Below are 14691 nucleotides of genomic sequence, written 5' to 3' on the forward strand. Positions count from 1 at the left end.
TATATATATCTTGAACATATTTATTTCATCAGTTTGAACAATTTCAAATATAATTAAGTAGCTATATTCTTTGTTCTTGCAGCTGCAAGTATGGCACTCAAAGAGTTTAACATATTCTGCAAGTACCAAATGTGGTTTTAATGGAAATAAGTAATATATAGAGTTAGAGTTAACCCTAACTCATCTAGCCTAAAGGTATTAAGTTTTTGATGACCTGGTTTACTTCCACTGTGTCATTTTTGAAAAATGTTTTAAAGAGAACCTACTTTTACAAGACGTTCTAAAAATTTTGTGTTTTACTCATTAATAATAGTGTTAATATTTTTATTTGTTTTGTTCTAGAATTTCGTTTCGTGGCATGTTACTTACGCATTCTTTTTCTTTTTTTCTTTATCCAAAATAAACCTGGTTTGCACATCGTGAGTACATGTAATTTCGCTCTTTTGGGGATCGATATTGCTGCTTGGTTCAAATGATCGTTGAATCTATCTGCTACGTGCGGGCAGACGGGCGTTAATCGGGTTGGGGAGACGTACAGCCTACCGTTTCTAGGTCGTTGTCATAGCAACGAAGTATTGTCTAGTGGGATATATTCTTCAAAACTAAAAACTTTCCGATCACTGTTTAGAGACTCATCGTCTGACAGAATATTTAACCAGCTATCTATACAATGTTCTTCTACCCGAAATGTGCGTTTACAATGAAGAAACTCGCTCATCATACATAATAAAACTGTCCATTATGCGTTAACACGTGTTCGCCATAATATGAAGACGCGGAAATCAGCCATCTCACACGATTATCACCACAGCATCTACAAACACACTATACATGATACGTATATATTAACGATTACATCACACACAAACACGAAACTCATACTATATACACTATCAATCGCATTATTCATCGATTCATCCACCACTTCTTCAACAAACACACAACAATCAAGTATGATCACGTTATCCATCACATCATCCGTGAAAACACAGGCAATCATACTATATGCGCATATTATTCATAAAAGCTGTGTCATTCGTTAGCAACGAAACGCCCCGTCACTGTGGTGATTGACAGGGTACGATGCCTGTGTTTGTGATGCAATATGGCCACGCGTCGTGCACAATGGGACTGACCCCTGAGTCATCATCACTACCTCTTCTCAATAAATAATTATTTGCTTCTCACTCTGCGTCCGACCTCCTGACTTTGGGTAGACACCCAACACACACTAATGATGCCCATGTCTAGGAAAGGTTCTGCGCATGCGTAGAAGACCTTGGCGAATTAGGGACAATTTCACAGCCCATCGCAGTTTACGGCTGTCCCTACGGACGCGATGTGCCATCCGTATAATTGTGGGTAATTTTATGAGCGGAAGGAAGCCCAAGAACACGTTATTCGCGACCTTATTAAGAGACCTGCCAGGAAGTCTTCATGTCAGTTTTAGGTAGTCATTCTATGAATGGCCAGAGGCTTTAAGGATTTTTTTCCCAAAACAGTTTGAGTTACACAATGAAATGATTTTTTTAAATGACAAAAATTAATACTTTAGGGGTATTCTGCTATAAGTTTTGTTGGGAATTCAACGACAATTAAAAATGAGCTTATTAACAACACCTACATGGAATGTTCAATTAGGATTCTGCGTTCTTTGCCACATTATTTTAAAAAATAAATGAATTCTTTACTCCGTTTCTCGGCCATTCATGTATTCCACGATTCACACATTATCAATGTCATGTATGATTAGAAAGATGTAAAAAAAATAATATATATATATAATTGAAGAGAACACGTATTTTTCTGTTACTTTCCTTATTTCGTTTTTTTAAAAATCTGTTTTGTGAGAGCCGTAAAATAAAGCACTCTCAATGAGTACTTATCCAGTATAAAAATGCACACTTCGAGTACTTATAATTTGAATTCAAACATGCACATTTGATTGTTTATACTTGGCTATGAACTTGGACAAATCGGACACTTGCATTTAGAATATATTCACACTTCGAGTACTTGTAGGTCGAATACATACGTGTTCACTTTGAACTTATAGGTTGAATGCAAACATGCAAAGTTTAAGTGTTTATTGCTTGATTACAAATACAGAAAGAATTACAGAAAATACAGAAAGCAATTTCAGAATCATGTAGACTACCAGCTTAGATGCTCAAGAGTTTTGAAAATGTATCAAAATTTTATCTACGTCCTGCTTAAATATCTACCTGTAACAATTAATAATCCATTTACTTTGTTGAAAGTTCATTTACGTAAATGTCAGGGTTAGGCTGCAAAGAGCACGCTTCAAGGCTCATCAGTTCTCTATATTTTGTTGTATTCGTCCCCGCTAAAAATAAAGGGTAAATGTCCGAACCAGAGTATAAACTATATTTTCTTGTCTAGACCCTGATAGTAATAATAATACAAAGGGGGCACTTGAAAATATATCGATATCAAACCTTGCGATCATCTTGCAGATCTCAGCAAACTCCTTCATACTCGATCATGTGCCATGCGTAGTCGTAGCTTCAAATATATTAGAAGAGAGAGTTCCAAAAGCCAAACAGAAAAATGTTGCTGTCATATAAGTTACTTATTCATAAAAAGTATTGCATCGTTCTCATGACCAAGGAAAACGTTCAAGTATGACAGTTGTCCCTGGTAGGAGAAAGAAAACATATAATTTCATATATGTAGCTATGAAAATGACAAACTGATTTTCAGTACTTCAACCTCCTTCAGACATGAAGATCTTAAGAGAAAAAAAAACCAAAAACACTATGTCCCGCGAGGCGGATTCGAACCACCGACCTAAGGATTGCTTTCATTTTCCACTACAGTCCTCCGCTCTACCAACTGAGCTATCACGGGGCCTGCGGAAGACGTTGCTAAACTGGGTTATAAACTATTACGCCGTAGCCTTTCTGCCTACCTCTTTTATTTCATATTAATATGTATTGGAGTTTCAAGGTGTAATCTTACTTACGAGATTAAAGAAATGCTTAGTGCTTAACATGTCTTTGCAATAGGCTTCATGCAATATGAAGATCGGAGAGGTCAGCGCGGCGGTGGTGAACTGCGTTGCAACCGTTTCTCTCTCTGCCATAGTCGCGTTAGCTCAGAGGTATAAACAGAAAATCTCGCTCAGCCGATAGTCGACGTTGGGACAAAAGGTCTATAATGTTTATTTCATTGTGCAGGGTGTATTACAGTACTAAGTTATTTTGTTTTAAATCGGTGGCTCATTCATATATTAGACATCTTATCTTGCTTTTCTTTCTTACTTGTAACTTTTATCTGTTACTTATTCTCAAAGCGCAGCAACAAGAAACTATGTATTTAAAAAAAGGAATACAGGCATACCAGTTATTGTTACAAGTTAGATTTCCTCATTTATCTATATCTGTCTCTTAGTCTGTTCCAAAGGGCCTGTACCTGTTCTGGGTTATTAATGCTTTGATTTTTCTGTCAATCTATTCGTGTATAGCGCTGACTGTTAGAAAATGGGAAAATATTTTCTTAATTTTTATCTTGTCAAAAAAAAAATTCAAAAATACTAATTTAAGTGTGTACTGCTGCATGCTACAGTATTGCACGGGGATGTGTTTAGATCATCAAGAGTAAATACTATTATATACTCGAAATCATTTCACGGAGATAATCAGGAAACCTAAATAGTTGTTCTGTCGTCTTTCCATCTCCTGATTTGTCACTTGTTTCACTAGCGTCTTTACGCGAAAATAATTTTCTTTTAAAAATACTCATATTATTTTATAGAAGAGCCTTAAAATCGGAGTGAATGTTTTGAAAACTTTTTTTTTTTCACATAAATTTAAGGTTGACTTAAATTAGAAAATAATAAACAAATCCCGTTTCTGTTATACGTTGGGTCTCGGATTACAAAATACACCACCAGTTCATTCTCTAAGTCAAAGCGTATTGCCTGAAGAACATATTATGTTATCGGATAAACACTTAAGAATGATTTTTTTAGTAGAAAAGATATTCGTAATAGTTTTTGACAATATTTATACTAGTTGTTTTCATAAAATTATAGCAATAATAATCTCAACGAATAGCTTCTTTTTGTTTCATCCAAAATGTACTACAAAACTTGTTCAGAGGAGAAAAAAAAAATCACAGATGTGTTTTTGGAAATAAACATGTTAGTCCTTCATTTATCGCCTTCGTGAAGGACACTCGTATCATGAAGATATTGCATGCTGAGTCTAGTATCAGTGTGACCATTCATAATTTTTGAACTGCTGTTTGTGCTGATGCGATATTTCTACCATAATCACACAGCACGTCAGACATAGACAATCTTATGTGTACACATCTTCGTCGCCCTGTGGACATGCATTAACACTTGCACGGGGAATCTTGAGTTGTGTGCTATAAACACACTGTGTCCGTTGAATTGTTTATCACAGCTGTAGACTCCGCATCGCCATAACTGCCCAACCTTACTAATATCCTTTTGATGTGCCGCCGAAGATCTGCATAATTATCGGTTAAATTATCGGTTAAATTCCTTATGCTAGTAACAAGCTGGGAACTAGAGTTACTGGTTCTCTGAAGTGATGTGAAGGGTGATTCAAATCACATCTTTCGCATCTGGGACTACCTTTGATATGCCAGGCATGATTAGCACGTATTCTCTGTTGGGCATAATTAGCGCGTGTTCTGTGAGGAGCATAATTAGCACAATTCTGTGATGAGCATAATTAGCACGTGTTCTGTGAGGGGCTTGGTGAGCACAGTAAGAAAAAGTTTAGTTTTTTTTTTCTCACTCTCTTTGTGTGTGGGGAGTTGGAGCTGGGGGGAGTTTGTTTGGGGTTGGTTGGGCAGTGTTGCAAGTTGCCAACGAACTAAAAGAAATTGTAGCTTTAAAATTTAATTTTTTTCTGGCCTGCTCTGCTGTGATCTAGCCCTAGATCTTTCTAATAACTGGGCGTGTGACTGGCTTAAATCTCGCAGCCTTGAAAGTTCGAGAGATTGCATGCGTGAACGGTAACTATTTTCTAGATTTTCGTTCACATATTGTACTGAAACACAGAGGGCGGAGAGAGGGGAAGAGAAGGTACCCGGTAGTGTAGAGGTTAAACAAACCAACCAATGACTGAGAGAGAGCACGGACATCGTGCAAAGATTGTCAGGTGTGTCGCCTTTAGCCAGCTGTGTCGTTGCTATTCGTATAAGGTATGTGTCGCATTTGTGTTAGCGTGTCTGCCGATAGTGCGCTCGGAGATGATTGCATGTACAAACTGTAAATAAAACGTGTTTGAAGTTATAAGAAGATTGTGTGGACTCGGTTTGACGGAGAGACTGGCACCGTAGAATCAGGCACGTATGAGCTATTGACGATGACATAAGCGCCTGGGTCTTATACGTCATGAACACCATCTTTCCACTTTCCTCTGTACCGGTAAGCTCGGTTATCAAAGATAGATGTGGTGGCCAGACACTACAGACGATGATGATGTACAGCCATGTGGTGTGGAATGTCGGGGTCTGTTATATTGGGTAGGACGCAAATGATGACAACGATTACTGGAGAAGTATCAGAAAGCGATAATAAACTGGAGGTCCTTTAGAGTTTAGACTGCGCAGTGGTTGCGTGTATGTGTGTGTTGGGGGTGGGGTAAAGAGAGTTATAGACCTGGATGATGGTGTAATGTGGCATCGACATATGAGCTGAATGCAAGCAGGGAGATGATGGCATGTCGCGAGACGAGGCTACGTAAAGAAGGGGAGCTGTAGGGCACCCGTTTGGGAAAAAGGATAGCATAAGGAGGGGGGGGGGGGGGAGCAAAAAATTGTGTTGGACTGCGTCGTGACTACTTGAGAAGTACCAGGCAAAGAGAATGTCGCAGTTAAAAAAACAAACAGCGTGCAGGTTTTTTTTCTCTCCTTCCCTCTCCACTTCACTCACTAGTACACACCTCTTTAAGTCTGAAGCAGATGTAGCATAGAGGAGGACTTTCCTCTGCACACAGGCAATGCGTCGAAATGCCATTAGCTAAAACGCCTGTTTATGAAAGGATGAAATGCGTGTCCCTACGCCAGATTTCACTTTGATCATGTTTCGTTGTAGTACACAGCTTTTTGTGTTAAAAGTATGCTACTTTTTCTATTTGTGCACTAACTCCCGCAACCCTGTAATCAGCGTTTTATTTGACATGAGTGACAATGGCTAGACACTAAAACACAGAGACAGTCTTAGAAAAGGATAAAATAATCACAGTGTGATTGTAGCACAGTTGCGTTGCCACACCTTTTAATAAATTGATGTATATGCCACACACTCTACGTGCCCTACAACAGCGCTATATTTTGTGTACAATCTGTATATAAGCACCACTTTTGCTCTACAAATAGTTTTATGTGGTTTGGTCTTCTAGTATATTGACTTCAGATGCCCTTCTTATCCCAAAACTATTTTCACAAAATTTGTCTTAGAAAAAATCTCCCTATTTTTCCAGGTGAAGCAAGCCATACTTCACAGGCAGAAAGGAAGATAAGGAAACAGACGGAAAGAGAGATAAAGAAAGAAAAATGTAAGGGAAGAAAAATAAACAGAAAGCAAAAGAAAACAAGGACGTCAATGTGAATAAATAGAACAACCTTTCTCGTAGAAGGTTCAGCTAGAGATTTTCTGAACCTTGATTTTGGAAGAAAACTGCGGTCATATTTACTCTCTCGCAACATAAATTCTCTGCTCTCTCGTGTGTGGAATTTTCTGCCTTGACGTGCAGATTTGGGTGGGTGGGTGTATGGGCAGGGGGAGGGAGCAGGAAGAAATAGACGGGCCCTTCGTTATATGCGAGTTGTATTTTTTTAGCTGCAGATGCACATCGACCTACGCTCACCTATCCAACCGCGACCCAGCCCAGACTGTCAGTTTATCGCGGCCTGGCAATCAATCTCGCACCACCGCACAACCCTTTCACGGGCCACGACAGTCAGGCCCGTCTGGTTCCGGGCCTTGGTTGCCACCCTCCTCGAGCCACCAGAGGGCGCCAGTGGGCGCATGCGCATTACCTCCCGAAGTGAACTGGCAGCGGCAGAAAGGCTGCTCTCGTAGAGAGAGTGAAAAAAAGAAAATGAAACAATCAAAGAACGCTTGATTTACGGCCCTGAAACTGACAAGCACGAGGACCTGGTGACTTCGTAAGCTGTGACAGCTGTCCTCCACCCATACTCCAAACACACACACAGAGGTGCTCACCCCAATCACACCAAGTTTTGTCTCGGGTGTTTCCGTTCTTTTACGTGATACGGGTATGACATGCGCAACAGAGATAGTCGAGACAGTTACAGAGCTTATGTGATAAAACTTTGAGTGACGTTGATGTAATAATGCATGTTCTAAAATATCAGACAATATGGCGAATCTTCGTTCTCTACATGCTCAATGGACAGATGACATCGTTAAGATAAACTATTGATCCATGCATGTTTCAAGAAGATAACACAGGCTGGGTGGGAACCAACCTTATATTCGACGAGGACTGTGACGAAAAGTAGGGATAGGAATTGGAGTTGTTGACTGTGCACGCGATAATAGCAGTGTTGTTTAGTTACGAGAAAGTCAATAATACCAAAGCCCCTGTAAAATCTCCCCCGCATAAATCCTTTGGCCCTAGTAAAATTAGTTTTAGACCATTATTAACCACAATATTTAATGCATTTTATTAACAAATACTACTTACCAAACTCCGAGTGAATAATCCTCAACTGTTTGGAAAGGCAGAAGTCTTCAAGTATCTCCACTTAAATCTGTGCACAGAAAGAAGCCTATCTATAACATCTGGTTAGTACTCAAAACGCCTAATTAACACATGTGCATCCAGCTCTCGCATTAGCTTGCATTAGTAACCTTAACAACTTAAGCGTATCCATTTAGTAGAAAGATGTCACAAATTTTTAAGTTCTGTGCCTCCTCAAAAAGAAGTGGTGAATTATTTGCCCATATTGTGAGTATTATCATCCGATAACGAACTATGGCCATAATCATCTAATAAATTAGTCTTGTATGCCTTCAATGGTGATATTAAATGTTTGTTTATATGTGTTGTTAGTGAACAAAGAAGAAAACTGAATACTTTACATAACTAGTCATACAAAAAAAATGAGAAAAAAAAATTTCATTTCAAGATTTCAAAACTCACATGAAAGCAGAAAAAAAATTCCAGTCGGGTAAGCTAGGAGATGGATATTCTATTATAAGGTGTTGTTGGGTTAAAAAAATTACTAATTTGTAGTTTTTGTGCAACAAAGGTAACTTTTTGAGCTATCATTTACTAGCAGATTTTATTTTACTTTCTTTCTTCAGAGTTTTAATTTTACCTTTATTGACTATTTCTTATACAAATTTATCTGCAGCGTTTTGTAATTGCTAACTCGTTCAAATCATTATGCAGCTTGTGTTTGTAGTTGTGAATATTGCGGCAGATAATCTTTCCGTTCGTCACTCCTACAGCAGCTTCCTGCCCTTTCTTCCAGCTTCTTCTTTGATCACAGCACAGTTCATGACTTTTACTATATCTATATATCATGAAACAGCTAAGCTGAACTTCTAAGTATATTGGTATTTATATTCTCTTTATATATAGAAATAAAGAGACGAAGAAAGAAAGACTATAAACGTACACTTAATTCTCTGTTCTTACTCATTTTATCAGTATTTAAGTATTAAATAGTGCAGCAAATCAACCAAAGAACACATTTAATCGATTTAAAAGTTATGGTTAAGCTTTTGTAAAATATTTTTCATCCTGTCATTGCCCTTTCACTTCCCAAGTGTATATATATTAGATTTCTCACTGTATAAACTGTGCATGAAACTGTTTGGTGATAAGTATTTAATGAACTTGATGGGTGGAGCGTGGTAAGAATGTAGGGATCAGGTAGGGTTCCTAAACCTCAGCGGGCTAAACTCAGGGTTAGGCTAGCTCAAGAGCTTCTCTCTATCTCAGCCTCCACATGACGGCAGTTTTCTGCTCCACTACCTGCTTGCTGGCCGCTAAAAACTGGCCTGCTGGCACGGCGCATGTGTGGTTATCAGCTCCTGGCTGCGATTAGTTCCCCGGTAATCCCCCTCTCCATCCCCCATCCCTAGTGCCCAGGGTCCACCTGTGATATGACGCCCGTGTTACATCTCCATCTGATGAGATCGCTAGTCCAGACCCCTCGTATCGCATACCGCGCTGGGCTGCAGTCGGTAGCCGCAAGGAAAATTGTGAAAGGAATGTCACTGGAAAGCTACTGTTAAGCAAGTATTTTCAGTAGGGTTTTAGATGAGCTACATTGTGTGAGGATCATTACTGTGGACATTTGATGGTTCCAAATGGGCCTTTTCCCTTCCAAGGAGATACATCTGGTTTCACATCTTGTCAATATTTGAATACATGTACATGCCATGAGCTGTCCTTCTCATGGCAAGAAGTAACATTCTCGTGACAAGAGGTGACTGATCGTGGACAGTTATAACGGTAACATAAAATGAAGGATTGAGCGAGTAGCTTCGAGTTTAATATTATTAACAGGAAAGTAAATTAAGCTTCCGCAAAGATATATGTTGTTACAGAATTGTTACCTTCACCCCAACCCCTCTGTTAAAAAGAAAAAAAAAAAGCAAAAGAACAGCTTACTAATGTCGAGCTTCGAGAATGTCTGTTTCTTTTATAATCTGCTGATCAAAATATGCAGTTAAAGGATCAAGACATCTGTATGAACTACACACAGCCAGAAAACGCTCACCACAAAATTTTTTATATGTAAATCTCTTTTACTAATTTAAATTAAAATTTTAAATACTTTTTGTTTTTTACATTTTTCTTTATTTATTTTAGTATTTAATTCGGAAGGGAGCACTGAAACTGTTTAAGTTTGTTGCGGTCTGCTCTTTGTTGATCATAATCTCTGTCGCCGTCGTCATCCTTTTTTTTTTTTTTTTTTTTTTTCTTTGCAATAGCTCATGCGATCACACGACTTTGAAGCTAATTGTCTCTCCTTGGCTATGTCTGTCCTTTTCGTGGCTTCCACTCGGCCCTGATTGCGTCGCCTCAGGACATATTTCAGGTTGTGTGGGGCGTCTGCTTGTCAAGACAAAGATTGGGCAATCTGTTTAAACTGATGATTCTCCCTCCCCTTCCTACACACACACAAATTCACGTGTTACTGATCTACTGTCTTCAATCGCGACCGATATTAAAGGAGCAAGACAGAGGGATTGAAGTATGTTGTAGTCCAACAGTATGATTCATCTTTCCTCTTTAATAGCACACAAGCAGCTTTTCTTTTCCCTGGCTTTTCGCGGCGTTTTGCTATCACCTTCATTTATTTTATTTTCTCTGTCCCAACCGGTGCCCTCGCTACGACCCAAATGTCTTCATTTGAGAGGCTTCTTGGCGATGATGGGCCATGTGACCTCCCCGGCCAATCAGAAGACAGTTCTGCCGGTTGCAAGGAAAAAGAGATTACTATCTCCCTCGGCGGTCGCAGTCTCTGGCTTTGTCGGGGCTGGCTTTTCAGCGTGATAAATGGAAGAAAGATGAAAGGCCGCCGAGAGTAGGCAGTTTATTTTCGTTGGCTGGCAAGCAAGAAAAAAAAAAAACCTCCTACCCATGCTTTACTTCTGGGAAAGAACAAACTCGGGAGGTATTGTCCAGTAGACAAGGGGAGTGGGGGCTTTATATAATTTATATACGTGTCGTTTAGCTCAATACTCTGTGTGTGGTGGAGGTGGTGTAAAATTCATGAGCGTAGTTCCGTGATGATATATTAAAAAAGAAAGTAGGTGCACACGAAAAAAAGAAAGAAAAAAAGACAGCAAAGGCAAAAAATGAAATAAAGAAAGAAGGAGTAAAGAATAAAATAAGAGTGGAACTTAGGATTTTGCACCATGAAAAAGAAACTTTTGCAAACAAGATCATGAATACCAAATGAGGTTCTGTCATCGTATAACAGATTTTCTCCTGCCATCCAAATCTTTGCAGTCCCTTTCTTCTCCTCCTGTTTAATCCTTCAGTCTCAGGGCTGCTTCCCTCTGACGTGGGCCAGCGCAAGAAGAAAAATTGCATGCTTGGCTGAACAGATGGTGTCTGAAAAGGTAGCTCAGGCCGGCAGACACTGCAAAATCAATAATAATGATGATAATAATACAAAGAAAAGATAGAGAAAGGGAACATAAACTCATAAGAGTGCCATTCAGTTGTCCAGAGGTTTGTAATGTACTTGTCGAAAATCAAATATTAGAAGGCTTACGTGCTCTCTCTCTCTCTCTCATTCTAGCTCTGTGTGTGTCCGAGCGAGAGAGAGAGAGAGAGAGAAAGGAGGGGAGAGAAAGACCCTGCAGCAATATTTCATTTCTTCAGAGAAGAAGACTAATGTCTGAGGAAATCGTAAACTACTGGGGAAAAGCCCAGGACCATGGCTCGTGATTATCCTTCACATCTAAGAATGACGGTCAGGCCAGCCTACCCTTTCCAGATATCCTCTCCCTTACCGACTGACGACGAATGTTCCCGATCAGCCCAAATCAAATCAAATAAAAAGCGAAGTTGTGACGACCACCCCCTTGGAGGGGTGGGGTGGGGGATTGGTAGCAGGTGCATAGACACAGACATTCGCCCTCAGAACATATGTGACCCGTCAGCAAAAAAACAAAACAACAACAACAACAACAACAACAACAACAACAAAAAATTGAAGATTTTTTTTAGAGATATATTAAATCTAAAAGTTTTGCCTTTCTTTTAATACAGAAGCTGTCCGTCTAGTCCCAGAATTGAGCGAGTTATGCAGGTTTGTAGAGTGCAAGTAGCGTTGCGGCCCTTTGAAAAAAGCAAGTTAAAAGATTTTCAGTGATTCCAAAAGGTTTTCACTTAAAAACCGGTGATTCTAGGTGTCCATTGTATTAAATTTCGCATGACGACAAAACATAAAGCCGAAACATTTCAAGCCACAGAAAAGTGCGTGGCAGTGAATATTCGGAAATTTTTAGGTCTTTACCTTGTTGAAAAAAAAAAAAAAAACTGAAGAAATGTGTTATTGCATTTAAATCAGGAAACACAAACTCAGCATAAGAATACTTACAAAAATATTTTAAGTGTTTATTTTCATGATGTTGCTACAAAAGTGGGAGCAAATTTGAGATCCAGGGGGTTAGAGGTTGACACTCCATTAAAGATCAACCTGAGTGGTTCGCATTTTTCATTTTGCAGATATCGGTTGATATCGGGGATTTAAACCTAACCTGTAAATTTCCGTTTCCAAAAACGATCCGTTAATTAATTATCTGCTAGCAAAGTACGCGATTCGCACCTGCGATCAACGAGCGCGGCTAACAGTGTACTACGTCACGTTGGTACACCATTCACAACATTGCCAGCTGTCAATACCAATCACAGCGACAGTTCGGGTAATTCGGACGTTGAAAGTCTGAATTTCTCGTGCTAAAGTAGCACTTTTTGTTTTGTTTAGTTTTTTGGGTTTTTTTTTTTTTTTTTCAGAAATGCAGACTGCCACCGTCCGAATAATTCCCACTGTCGCTGATTCTCTTTCTCTCTCTGATTGGTGTTGACTGCAGGCAATGTTGTGAATGGTGAACTAGCCTGACGTAGTTCATTACTATCAGCGGTCATTGATCGTAAGTGGGAATCGTGGCTGATAATTAATTAACAGATGGGTTCTGGAGGCTGAATTTTACATGTTAGTTTTATATTGCCTATGTCTCCTAATATCTGAGAAAGAAACCCACAAACCAGTCAGGTTGGTCTTTAAGCCAGTGTGTTTCATTACAACTGAGTGGAGCTTCAAATTTAGTTATGTGACTAAAACCCCGAGTTTAGTTTTGACTGAGACAAAAAATTAATATATCCTTATTACCTGATTCATTGAAGGTGGTTCATTAACGGTACACAACTCACGCCCTACTTCCTTCTGTTCAATCCGTTCATCTCTACTCACTTCTGCTTCTATTCAATGGGATCGTAGACGATACCATTGTTCAACCACATAATAATAATAAAAAAGAATCTGCTTACCGAGAATAACTATGGATGGTCTGTCGCAACCAACAGGAGCAAATCTATCCAAACAACTCTCTTCCTTTAGTCCACTCAGTACGAAGCACAATATCCAAGAATTTTAAGAATTTATCACCATTTTCCTCACAACAATCACGTGCGTCCGACGGTTGTTCATCAGTCAGCACTCGCGTAAAAAGTACAAAACTTCTCCAGAAAGTTGCGTAACAGCAAGAACATATGGTATTGTAGAGCTTTTGTTCAAAATAAATCCCTCAGGAGTATACACACGACGAACACAATTCATTTTTTCTACCTCTATACGACACCACTTTCTCCCAGCTCTCTCGTTCAAAAACAGCAGACGATTTTGAACCACTCAAAAGAAAGCTGATGTAATTAAAAAAACCATTGGACAAGAAACCCCACGTGACTTCCGCACTATAAAATGTCATTAGGTGTTGACTAAAAAAAGTTCCGCACACTAACTCATCGAAGCTGCTTAATACATCGTCTCAGTGTCCTCTTTCCCAATTAATCTGCCGGGTTGTGCAATATGGAAGAGTCGAACATTGATCGTCACTGAGTAATAATTTTTAATCAGTAAGATGATCTTGTTTTTATTTTTGTGCTTCACGTTACACTTTCCATCAGCCAATCGTTTAGCACGTTTCTTTTCGTTTCAAAGAAAATTTGCTACATGTAGCTGATTGTCAACGACCGGCATTGTTTACTCCTAAAAATATAAAATATTTGAAGAAAAATATTCTATTTTGTTATTATTGACATGAACATTTGTATTGAAGTGAATAAAAACACAGATTTCAGGGAATGTGTATAATGGAATGGGGTCCTAACCGGGATGCAGTACCAAAACTGTTTAAATGTGATGGGGTCCTAAACGGGATGCAGTACCAAAACCCTTTAAATTGTGAACATTTTCTTCATTTTCCTTCAGCAGGTCGTTAAACTCGCCGCGGGGTATAATTTTAAGCTCATCTATAACATTCGTCGCAGCTATTAATTTTCCTTCTTAGTTGAGTGACCAAGAAATCCATTATAAAACTGCACAAAGTTAATCTTTGCGGGCCTCTGCTATCAAAGTGTTCTGTGCGAGATAACCTTCACTTTGTGGTGATTGGTCAAATGTCATATATATATTATAGAGTGTGAAACCCTGATCATATATAGTCTGCTTGATCACTCATATGATGAGGTAATATTTGAAGCCCATCTTCTAATTAAAATGAATAGGAGTAGCAGAAGGGGGAACAGCATTCGTGGAGATTACTGAAGACGGAAGCAAATCTTATAAAGAAATCACATTGACAAAATTAGTTATTGCATGCGCGCGTTTAAATGTTTCTCGTTATATCTTAGACTTTGGATTACAGTTTAATTTACAATTCTGTCACACATGAAAAGGGCATGTGGAAAATATTTGTAACAGCTTTGACAATCTGTCACACGATCTGAATAAAAACTGTTTTAAAACACTGCATGAAACAGCCAGATGGCAAAGACGAAAACACTGATGACACTTCCGATACAAGAACAATGTTCAGGATTTCATCACATAGATAAAGGCCGTAGTCATGGAAAAGTTATTAGGCAGAGGTTCGAGTACGAGCCGTTGGGCTAATCCGGTTGTAGATCC

General features: G+C 39.0%; 1 long non-coding RNA gene and 1 other non-coding gene across 5 annotated transcripts in view; both read right to left on the reverse strand.

Annotated features, from left to right (window-relative positions):
• LOC112563783 overlaps positions 1–13530 on the reverse strand; it is a 77310-nt gene extending 63780 nt beyond the window's left edge. For 3 of the 4 annotated variants that reach the window (XR_003099125.1, XR_003099124.1, XR_003099126.1), the window contains exons 1-3: positions 13053–13530; positions 10947–11136; positions 7716–7782 (exon numbers count right to left, since the gene is read on the reverse strand). This is a non-coding gene — a long non-coding RNA (uncharacterized LOC112563783). The remainder of the gene's footprint in view (positions 1–7715; positions 7783–10946; positions 11137–13052) is intronic. The other variant, XR_003099123.1, reaches the window with a different exon arrangement.
• Trnay-gua lies at positions 2784–2871 on the reverse strand. The gene is given in 2 exon segments: positions 2784–2819; positions 2835–2871. It is a non-coding gene; the product is annotated as a tRNA-Tyr (tRNA).
• Positions 13531–14691: the final 1161 nt, after the last annotated feature.

This window comes from Pomacea canaliculata, linkage group LG5 (assembly GCF_003073045.1).
Source record: "Pomacea canaliculata isolate SZHN2017 linkage group LG5, ASM307304v1, whole genome shotgun sequence".
Lineage (NCBI taxonomy): Eukaryota > Metazoa > Mollusca > Gastropoda > Architaenioglossa > Ampullariidae > Pomacea > Pomacea canaliculata.